The sequence below is a fragment of the Buteo buteo genome, unplaced genomic scaffold (genome assembly GCF_964188355.1).
Source record: "Buteo buteo unplaced genomic scaffold, bButBut1.hap1.1 HAP1_SCAFFOLD_219, whole genome shotgun sequence".
Taxonomy (NCBI): domain Eukaryota; kingdom Metazoa; phylum Chordata; class Aves; order Accipitriformes; family Accipitridae; genus Buteo; species Buteo buteo.
This window is the reverse complement of record NW_027439383.1, coordinates 97,286-107,303: the sequence shown is the minus strand read 5'-3', so window position 1 is coordinate 107,303 and position 10,018 is coordinate 97,286.

Sequence of the window (10,018 nt, the reverse complement as noted above, 5' to 3'; positions counted from 1 at the left end):
ATGAGCACCAAAGTGGGTGCCTGAATCATTCCAATGACTTTCTAGCAGAAAGTATCATTGTATGCAGGACTTGGTCACCATTTTCAGTTCAGCACTTGGAAAAAAGCAGTAACCTGCTTTGAAGGGGAGTCAATCCATTAATTAATAATGGGAGACAAATTAAAATACGGTAGCATTAAAACAGTATGAGAAGGAAGGTGTGACTGAGGTACTGTTCACCTAGACACAGGCAGCTCCCACACAAGCACAGAATTACAAACAGGCTAAGGTGACAGCCACACAAGTACACCCTTACCCCACTGCCCAGGGCACTGCACCTCTGGGGGTGTCCCCACAACACTGTGCCTCCAGTGGTGCTCACAAGCTATTTCAGATTCAGCAAACCCCATACACTCCTCCTGCAGCAATTCAGCATTTTTTTGGACCCCAAAACGACTTGACATTACTCTTGAAGCTATCCAGCTCTCCAGAAGCTCTTAAAAAACAGACACTCCACAAGCACAAAAACCCCTCCAGATTTCCTCAGTCAGCCACAACTTTTCCAGTTTGTGACACAGCCTTACTCATCGTCTAGCTACAGCACGTTTTTACAGCTACAATCCATTTAGCTACAAAATATGGGTCCAAGCCACTTCCAGATTTTTCCCCCCAGAGGAAAACCTTCTCATTTAACCCACTTCTCAGCTTATCCTTCCGACAACATAGCCACACTGCTTATCAGAAGGAGCAGAAAAGACAGGAATGAAGAAAACAGACAGAAATAACTCTTTTTCTTCCAGAAATTTCAAATGCTATCCTTCTCTTATTGCTAGGCATCCTGCTCACCTCCTCCTCCATGCAAGTGTGAGCACCAGCAAGGGTACAGGTCTCAGAGGTATTGCACATAGTGCTGCTTTATAGCTGTCGTTTCTGATTAAAAGCTGCAGGTGTACTCCACTCGAGCGAGGCTGGATCTCTCTCCGGGACTGCCGCCAGTCCGCATAAGGCCCCTACATAAAACAAAAAGAAAAAAAAAAAATGAAACGCTGCAGCTCTTTGTGTTCATCTGGCTCAGCAATGAACATCTAAATATAAAATGTTTATTGTCACTTAAGGTGAGCTCTGTGTCCCAAGCCAACGAGTTGGCATCCTGCAAAGCCAGGCATATATTTGCAATTGTTGCCATCCAACAGTTTGCATTGTTATGAACTAGATTTAATGGTTACACTCTGTATCTATTACCCATTTAAATTACTCTTCCAGCATGTGAATATTAAACACTGGAAAAGGCAGATGAATGCCTGTACAAAACTACAGTAAGAAAAGAAAGATTCTAACAAAATGTTTAATAGAAACAAGTGGCACCCTGACTCCAGTGATGTTTCACTCCTCTCTGCTGAGCCCAGAACTGGATGACATTGTTCCAAACTTGTTAGCGTAGAATCATAGAATAGTTTGGCTTAGAAGGGGCCTTCAAATGTCATCTAGTCCAACCCGCCCCCCCCCGCAATGAGCACAGGCATCTTCATCTAGGTCAGGTTGCTCAGAGCCCTGTCCAACCTGACCTTGAAGTTTCCAGGGATGGGGCATCTACCACCTCTCTGGGCAACCTGTGCCAGTGTTTCACTACTCTCACTGTAAAAAATTTCTTCCTTATATCTAGTCTGAATCTACCCTTTTTTAGTGTAAAACCATTACCCCTTGTCCTATTGCAACACTCTCTACTATAAAGTCTGTCCCCAGTATGCCAGTAAAGAAAACATTTCCATCCTTACTATTGTCCTGTTTGAGTCTTGATTTATGAGATCTAAATTTTACACATGAAAGCATTCTTAAGAAAAACATACAAATTAGTCCCTCTGACCTAAATGGCAATAGGAAAATAAATAAATAAATAAATAAAAATCACATCACCAAGCTGCTTTTGATAACTTTTGTCCCCACAAAAACTTTCCTGCAGACCAGGTGTTCTTCCATGTTTATTTTCAAATCTTTCTTCCATCTTTCAAACTTAAGGGGAAGAGATTCAACATTTTTGAGCATGATTCCAAGTGCCATGAAGAATTATTGCACTGGGGAGAAAGGAGGACTTTCCACTCAAATTTTCTTAATTTGGTTTTTTGTTGTTTTTTTTTTAAATCTCATGCCCAGGACATGGACATCTTTCCATAGACTATTTCTAAAGCTGAGTGCTTGGAAAAGTCCTGTCATCAGGACACTGCAGCGGTGTTCAGATCATACTGCACTGGAGAGTCCAACATCACCAAAAACTTCCTGAGAAATTTTGAAGGAAAAAAAAAAAATCTCTATTTTGAAGGAAAAAAAAAAAATCTCTATTTTGAAGGAAAAAAAAAAATCTCTATTTTGAAGGAAAAAAAAAAAATCTCTATTTTGAAGGAAAAAAAAAAAATCTCTATTTTGAAGGAAAAAAAAAAATCTCTATTTTGAAGGAAAAAAAATCTCTATTTTGAAGGGAAAAAAAAATCTCTATTTTGAAGGAAAAAAAAAATCTCTATTTTGAAGGGAAAAAAAATCTCTATTTTGAAGGGAAAAAAATCTCTATTTTGAAGGGAAAAAAAAATCTCTATTTTGAAGGGAAAAAAAAATCTCTATTTTGAAGGGAAAAAAATCTCTATTTTGAAGGAAAAAAAATCTCTATTTTGAAGGAAAAAAAAAAATCTCTATTTTGAAGGAAAAAAAAAATCTCTATTTTGATTTTAAAAGACACCATTGTCAGGAACAATTATCCCTCATTTTTCTCATTCTCTTCTTTTGCTATAGCTTCTGGGAGGGAGCTATCCAGCTGTCATTTCCTCCTTAGCATGACACTGCATTTCTTTGTTGCAGCCAGCTCTAGGAAGTCATTTGGACAGTTAGTGTCCAGCCTGTAGAGGACAAGTCCAAGTCTCCCCACCAAGTGACACTGTAAGGACATCATGCTGCCATGGTCCATCCTCACCATGCAAGGAAGAAAAACAAGCCAAAAACGTTTTACTAGTTCGGGTTCCCCTGAAGACAGGGAAGGGGGCCAAGATTGTGCAAAGTTAATCGTGCCAGGGTGCGTGTACGAGGGGTCCCCGTACACGAGGGTATGACAGTCCCTTGGTACAAGACCTGGGCACAAATGTCCTTCATAGCACTGGGGTGGGAGGGAACAGTCATCATTCAAGCACATCCCTGCGTGGATCCTTTGGACTGTACCCCTGATCCCTCCTATGTACCTGAACTGCTCGTCTGGATTTCTACAGCAGCTGTTGACACCCTTCCTTGGCCTCCTCCCAGCAGAGCTTCCCTGCTCCTGCAGGGCTGGCTGGCAGAAAGGCCCACAGGACCTCCTGCCATCTTCCAAAGCAACAATCCCCGTAAAATGTAATGGATCCCAGAGGTGTTCAGTGGCAGCAGGAAGAAGCAAACAAAAAAACAAAACAAAAAACCCCAAGAACTTTCTAGCATGAACAACTGAAAAAAGATCCTTTGAATCACCAGATCTTCTCTGCTGCCCATAGTCAGTTCTCCTAAACTCCCCTAAAAAAAAAACACAAACCACAAACCAAACCAAAAGAAAGAGGAAAAAAAAAAACCACAAACCACAAAACCAAAACAAAAAAACCCCAGTGAACAAAGATCCTCACATTCAGCCTCCGGTGAATAAGGGCAGGGAATGAATTATGGGATAGCAGATCCTTCACAGACCAAGCCTGCCTGCTCTCTGCTCTCATTTTATTGCGCAGCATCTGCCTGCTGCTCCTGGCCCAGCAGTAGCCACTGCCACGACGCTACCTGTCATCGGAGAAGGGTGGCAGCTTCTCATAGGGCTTAGAGGCACAGTCTGACACATCATGAAAGTCATTCCCTTTCTTAGTCACTAATTGAAGTTGGTATTGCAATTTTCCTCTCTGACCTTTGGATTCTTGCAGCACGGGCATTACTGTAAAAATCTCCCAGCATTGTAGTCTGACCATTACAGGCTCTTATTTCCCATAACCTGCTCCCAGTGCAGCCCACTGACAATCCTCCCGATGCGGCAAACGCCAGAAACATCTGTGGTAGCAGATTCCCCCCAAGTTAAGGGAGAAGCTGGAGAGTGGATCAGCCTGGTTTGGTGAGAGCCCCTGCTAAATATTGCTAAATGCTTCTCTTCCCTGTCCCTCTGCTCCTGCCCTTGTGGGTGCTGTGGTCCCAAGAAATCTTCAGACAAGGGGTTTCACAAACCCTGGCCCTGGCTACAGCCCAGTCCCAGGGAGCTGCAGGAACACCCCAGATAAATGTGTGTGTGTGTGCACACACCATCCTCAGGCACTGGGACCACCGAGGTCCCCAAACACTGTGGTCCTCCCTCGCAGGTGCTGGGTAAAAGGGTGTTTTAAGGGGATTCCAACCAGTCTTGCACGAAGGAAACAGCCTGGAAAACAGCCTAAACATTTATGTAAACACCATGGAGAAAGGGTGCATGGGTATATACAGAGAGATTTTAATCTTCAGCTTTTCCAAAAGAAATAAGCACCGAAAACAAACAAACCCCACCCCAATTAGATGAGGGGTAAGCTTTCAACACCTCTGATTTGACCACACCACCTAAAAATAACCGACAACCATCACACTCTAGTGATCGTCATAAAAAAAATTGTATTGAAGGCCTCCCCAGTACTAAGTTCCAATCAGATAGTTCAGAAACTCAGATTAAAAATAGACAGAACTCCACTTTTTGTTCTGAAACAAGTGCAATCATTTAAACTACTGTTAATAATATGTCATTGCCAGGTAGTTGCCCTCACAAGATATCTGACACCTAATCTATTACCATCTGCTTATATTCAACTAAAAATGAGATGCAACAGCATTTAAAGCTATACAGAGCTCTTTCAGCTGGATAAAAAAGCATGAACACATTTTCTTCACTCCTCTCAGTCTGGCTCATACCTCAAGGTCTGCATAGGTTGCAGAGGGTGATTTTTAAATTCCTACAGTCTTCTCAGAGTTTAAGCTTTAAGTTAACACGAAAAGATAGATTTGAGCTTCCAACACTGCAAGATACCGCTGTAATATGGCATCAACAGTCATGCCATTTTAATCAACAATGTTCCTATTCAGTGAAGCACATTTCTGATCTTCAGCCAAATCATGCAAGAGAAAATTGCATTCATACTCCCTGGTACTGCTGCTTCTCAGTAATCCATTACTGCATTGAAGCAGGTCAAAAAACCTGTCTCAAAGACACTTCTGCTATCAGATCTTCAGAGGAGGGGCAGAAGGGGCAAAAAGCAGCACATCTCCAGCCCACAGTCCCACCAGGGCTCCTTTACTCACAACTAGGGACACTCATGGACCTCAGCAAAAATGGGACAGTGGTGAAACACACTCCCAGAAGGCAAGCCTTCTTGCCTCCCCCGAAAAATGAAGCCAGACCTGCCTAAAGCTGAAAACAAGGCTGTAGAAAACATTATTCTCTGCAAACCGCAGAGAGCCGTGCTCTGCAGAGGGAAAGCTCCCATCTAGCTGCCTGCACAGGCACGTACCTGAGACAGAGAGCAGAAATCACAATTTGGCATCTCAGACAGGGACACAAGAACCCCCTTCCCTGCCTGCTACTGATATTCAGCACGATACCGAGATGATGAAGAGTCAGGCAATGTCCGAGATTCTGATTCATCTCTGATAATCAGAAAGTAGCTTTACCTGCACCCTGGGACCAGCAAGCAGCCAGCTCCTTCAGCACCTAGACATTTTGTTGGCAGTGAAAAGCTTCATAATCTTAAGCCTTTACTTCCAATTCAAATACTTCATTTACAAACAGCAAATAATATTTAAGTGCTGTTAGTACTGGGCAGATAAACATCTAGTATCTTTGGAAGAGAGGCAATCCACAATCTGAAGGAAATACAGCATGGCTTCTTCTGCCTTTTTATTTATTTTATACTTAATGCATTATTATCATCCTACAATATGTGTACTATTTTGGTTCAGTAATTAGGTTTCTTCTCACAGTTGCATCCAGGAAGACAATCTCTTCTGGAAGTTGTCTTTTCTGTCGGTGAATAATTAAAGGAGTATTTTTGGCAGGACATTTTTCTCTCTTCCATCATCTTGGGTTTTGGTTTGGTTTGGTTCTTTTATGCCTAAGCTCTTGTTTCCAGCTTTTGTATCCACCTGTGTTTGCACTGTGCTTAGTCAACACCAAAGCCCAGACATCACATATTTGCAGTCTTGGCAAGTTTTATGAGTCCTGACAACTGTGTAGCTGAATTTCTCACTAATCTTTCAGCAGGACCATAACCCTCAGAACCTCTAAAAGAACTTTTACCCCTAAATTCTTGTGTGCCATGCGCCCATCGACTGAATAGCACTCCACAAAGCACTGTTAAATCTTTCAATTTCCAGGAAGTACATGCAAATTTTATGCCACATTTGAGAAAAGAAAATCAGCTCAGTAGTAGAGACAAAACAGAGAATTGGTCAGATGACAGGAGTGATTTAAGGTTACAGCAGATCACTAACTGCACTCAAGTCAAAATCTCAATGAAAGCAAAGATAAATCTCTTTTTGGACTTATTAGCAAGTGTGTCACCAAAACAAGAGTTCTCAAACCAAATCCCTAAACCTCAAAAGTGTTTTGGGAAAATGTATTTCCCCCCCCCCCCTCAATGTTGCTTCTTTACTTACAGTTGTGTCTCATTTTTTTAGCTTTCCCCCCTACCACAGGATCACAACCCTAAGAGATGCCAATACCCTGACACAGATTTCCCCAAGAGCTTTGGCATTAGCACCAAATGCCACAATGCCAGTAAAGTCATGAGAGTCAGCAGAACCAATAAGCAGTGGAGATCCCTTAAATTACCTTTTCCTGGCACCCTGAACTGCCTCTCCACACAGAGAATGAACTGGGGCGACAGCTGGGGTCGACAGGTGGCGACTATTCCTGCAACTCCATCCCGACTGCTTGCTTGATTTCTGCCTTTGGCTTCCTGAGGGCAGGCAGATGTTCGGCCACTGCCAGGGAAGCAGAGCTTCCTCACGCGTAATGGTGACCTGGGAAGAGAAGCACCACAACCCTCAATGCCCACCCTTCATCCTTGTCTCCCTGAGCGACGGACCTCCCCTCCCACGGCATTCCTGCGAGCAGTCCTGTCCCATTCCCTGCCCGCTGCAGACCACCCACCTGCAATTAGCAAGGGCGGGCACCAAATGAACTCCTCCTGGAGCCTTGCACAAGTGCTTCCACTTCAAGAAGCACAAGAAGAAGCGGGAGGGCAAGACGGGTTCCCGCCGAGCCCCCCTCGTCCAAATGCCTGCCGCTGGAGAACGCCCAGCTCAGCCGCTTGCCCTGCGCCTGGCACACTCAGCTCCCAGGACTGCCGGAGCCCTCGGCACTGCAGGTGCCTAGAGGAAACTCCTGGCCCCAGGAGAAGGCCCCACCTTCTTCTCCCATGGGTCAGCACAGCTGGGGAGGGCTGCCAGTCTCCTCCCTTCAGGCGGTGCTGCCTCGGAGGATCGCTCCCCTCGGCTGCCACTGTGCCCTGCTTTGGGGCCCGCCCTTCCCTGAGGCGATGTTTCCTCCGATTGGCTGCATGAGATCGCTCCTCCCATCCAGTGATGGGTCAGGCGGCTCATCAGTCATCTCTGCTTTGCTCTTGCCAGCTGTGATTGGTGGAGCGGGCATGCCCCGCCTCCAACCAACACCCCCCCCCCACACACACCCGGCAGGGAGCCCGGCTTTTTCCCCTCTTGCCACCTCTCCTGCAGGCCTCGAAGCTTGACTGGTGGGTTACCTATCGATCACATGCCTTGCCCCCGCCTCCTCAAATGCGATTGGCTGTCCTGGGCCCACTGACTCCCCAGGGACTGCTGGGTGGAGGTTGCCAGGCAACGAACTCCACCTTTAGGGCTGAGAGCCTCAGCATGGAGCTGTGGGCCCTGAGGAAAGGCTGGGGGTCATCAAAGGCGGGTTTGGACCCGAAAACCGAGGATTTCGGCCCGAAACAGGAGGCTCTGGGCACTACAAAGGATAGGCGCGATGCTACAGCTGACGCTGGGGACCCTGCGAAGGAGGGGAACCTCTTGGTTCCTCTGCCCTTTGCCCCAGGGTGCCGTGTATGGGGCAGGACTCTGGACTCGGGGAGAGGGAAGCTTCCTCTGGCTCACGGGCAAGGCTGTGCCAGCCCAGAGCACGCAGGAGGTTGCCACCTCTGAAGACCGGGACGAAGGAAGACTGGCCAGCTTGGCCCTTGCCGGTGCCCCCGCCACAGCAGGAGCCCCCCTCAGCCTGCTGTTCAACCCAGAAAGGGGCTCCGTTCCCGCTTACATCCTCACCTTTACCAAGGAACACCTTTAGGAAGGACTGGGCAAGGCGGAAGCACGTGCTTCCTTTGAGCGAACTTTGCAGAGCGTTCCGTTTGGGTCACGCGCGTGTGGTGGGACCCGCGGGACAGGGGGCTGAGGCTCACGTGGGCTCGCAGCCGGGCCAGCGTGCACAGCAGCCCAAGGGACAAAACCACGTCTCTGCTGGTGGCCTCCCTGTGTGGAGCTGCCCCTGCCCCCTGCAGATGTGCGGAGGCTCGCTGGGGGTGAGGAACAGCACCAGTGGGGCCTGGGTTAACGGGCAGGGGTCCGATGGGCCAGCCAGATGCTACTCTCCGTCCCTCTGCTCGGCCCCTGTGCCGCTGCTGACCCTTTAAGGTCCCCCCGCCATTCCCCACTCGTCCCCCAGTGCCCCCCTTCCGCCCCCTGCCCACACACCTGTAACCTCCTGTGACCCCCTCGGTTCCCCCCAGTGCCCCCTACTCCCCCCAGTGTGTCACTGGGCAGTGCTGTGGGGGGTCCCAGCGTGATGGGACACCGGGAGGGCGAAGCCTGCTGTGGCGATACGGTCGGGGCTCTCACCCTTCCGATTCTCCCCCGCCATCCCCCTGGGGGGCAGGGAGCGAGCGGCTGTGTGGTGCTCAGCCACCGGCCAGGCTTAAACCACCACAACCTGTGAGCAAAAGAGTTACCTACCCACGGACGGACGGACGGGGAGAGTGCTCATCCTTCCTCCTCCCTCAGGGTGCAGGCATCCCCTGTATCACACCGGGGCGCACAAAAGCCTCAGCAGTCCGGCTGCTGTTGGAGCCCCTTCCAAAGCTTTTTGGGGCGAGCTGACGCATTCCTACCGCCCAGCACGGCGGTTGGGTTTATACCGTTGCCATGAGCGAGGGGATTCTGCAGAAACTGCCCGGCACTCGCTGTGCAAGGGTGATGGCCGCAGGGAGCAGCAAGCTGCAGGTGACGGTGGCTGCATACGGACCTTCAGCCCTTCCTGGCCACCGTGTCTGCCTACATCTTGCCCTCGCTCGGAGCTCATGGGGCTGCTCCTCCGAGGTAGCCCAAACGCACCAGGACGTGGTCCTGGGCAACCTGCTCTAAGGGAGCCTGCTTGAGCAGAGGGCTTGGACGACCTCCACAGCTCCCTTCCAACCTCCACCCTCCTGTGCAACTCTGTGCCTTGCTTTCACTCCTAAAGCACCTGAACCCAGCCCTCATGCGCGCCGGCAAGGATGCTGGGACAAGGCACAATCCCAAACTCCTCCCCGAGGGGTCATCCTCAAACAGCAGCTGCCCGCTCCAGAACAGCCGATGGCGGACACAGTCAGAAGAGAGAAAAACCGTTTTATTGAGAACATTAACTGCGGTGGGGGGCGGGCCCAGGGCTCACAGGGGTTCAGCCAGTAACAGGAAAACGGCACCTACAAGGACAGAGTCAGAGAGCGCTGCTGAATGCACAGCGCCAGGAAGAGGCAGGGTTTGGTTGCCCTCTCTCTGGGGAACACCGTTGACGAGGAATTGCTCATAGCCCAGAAGAGAGCGAGCTACGGCTGGCATTGCCGAGGGGAGGGCTCTGGCGCCTTATCCCCACGGGGAATGCCCTTAGAGAGCTGTGCGCGCGCAGAGATGCACAGGGCCCCTGTGCCACGCAGCAGGGCTCGATGGGGAGCCCCTGGGGAGCGGCCACGGGGTTCTTGCCAGACCCTGCGCAGCACCATCCTTCGCCGTGCCTTGCCAGCGG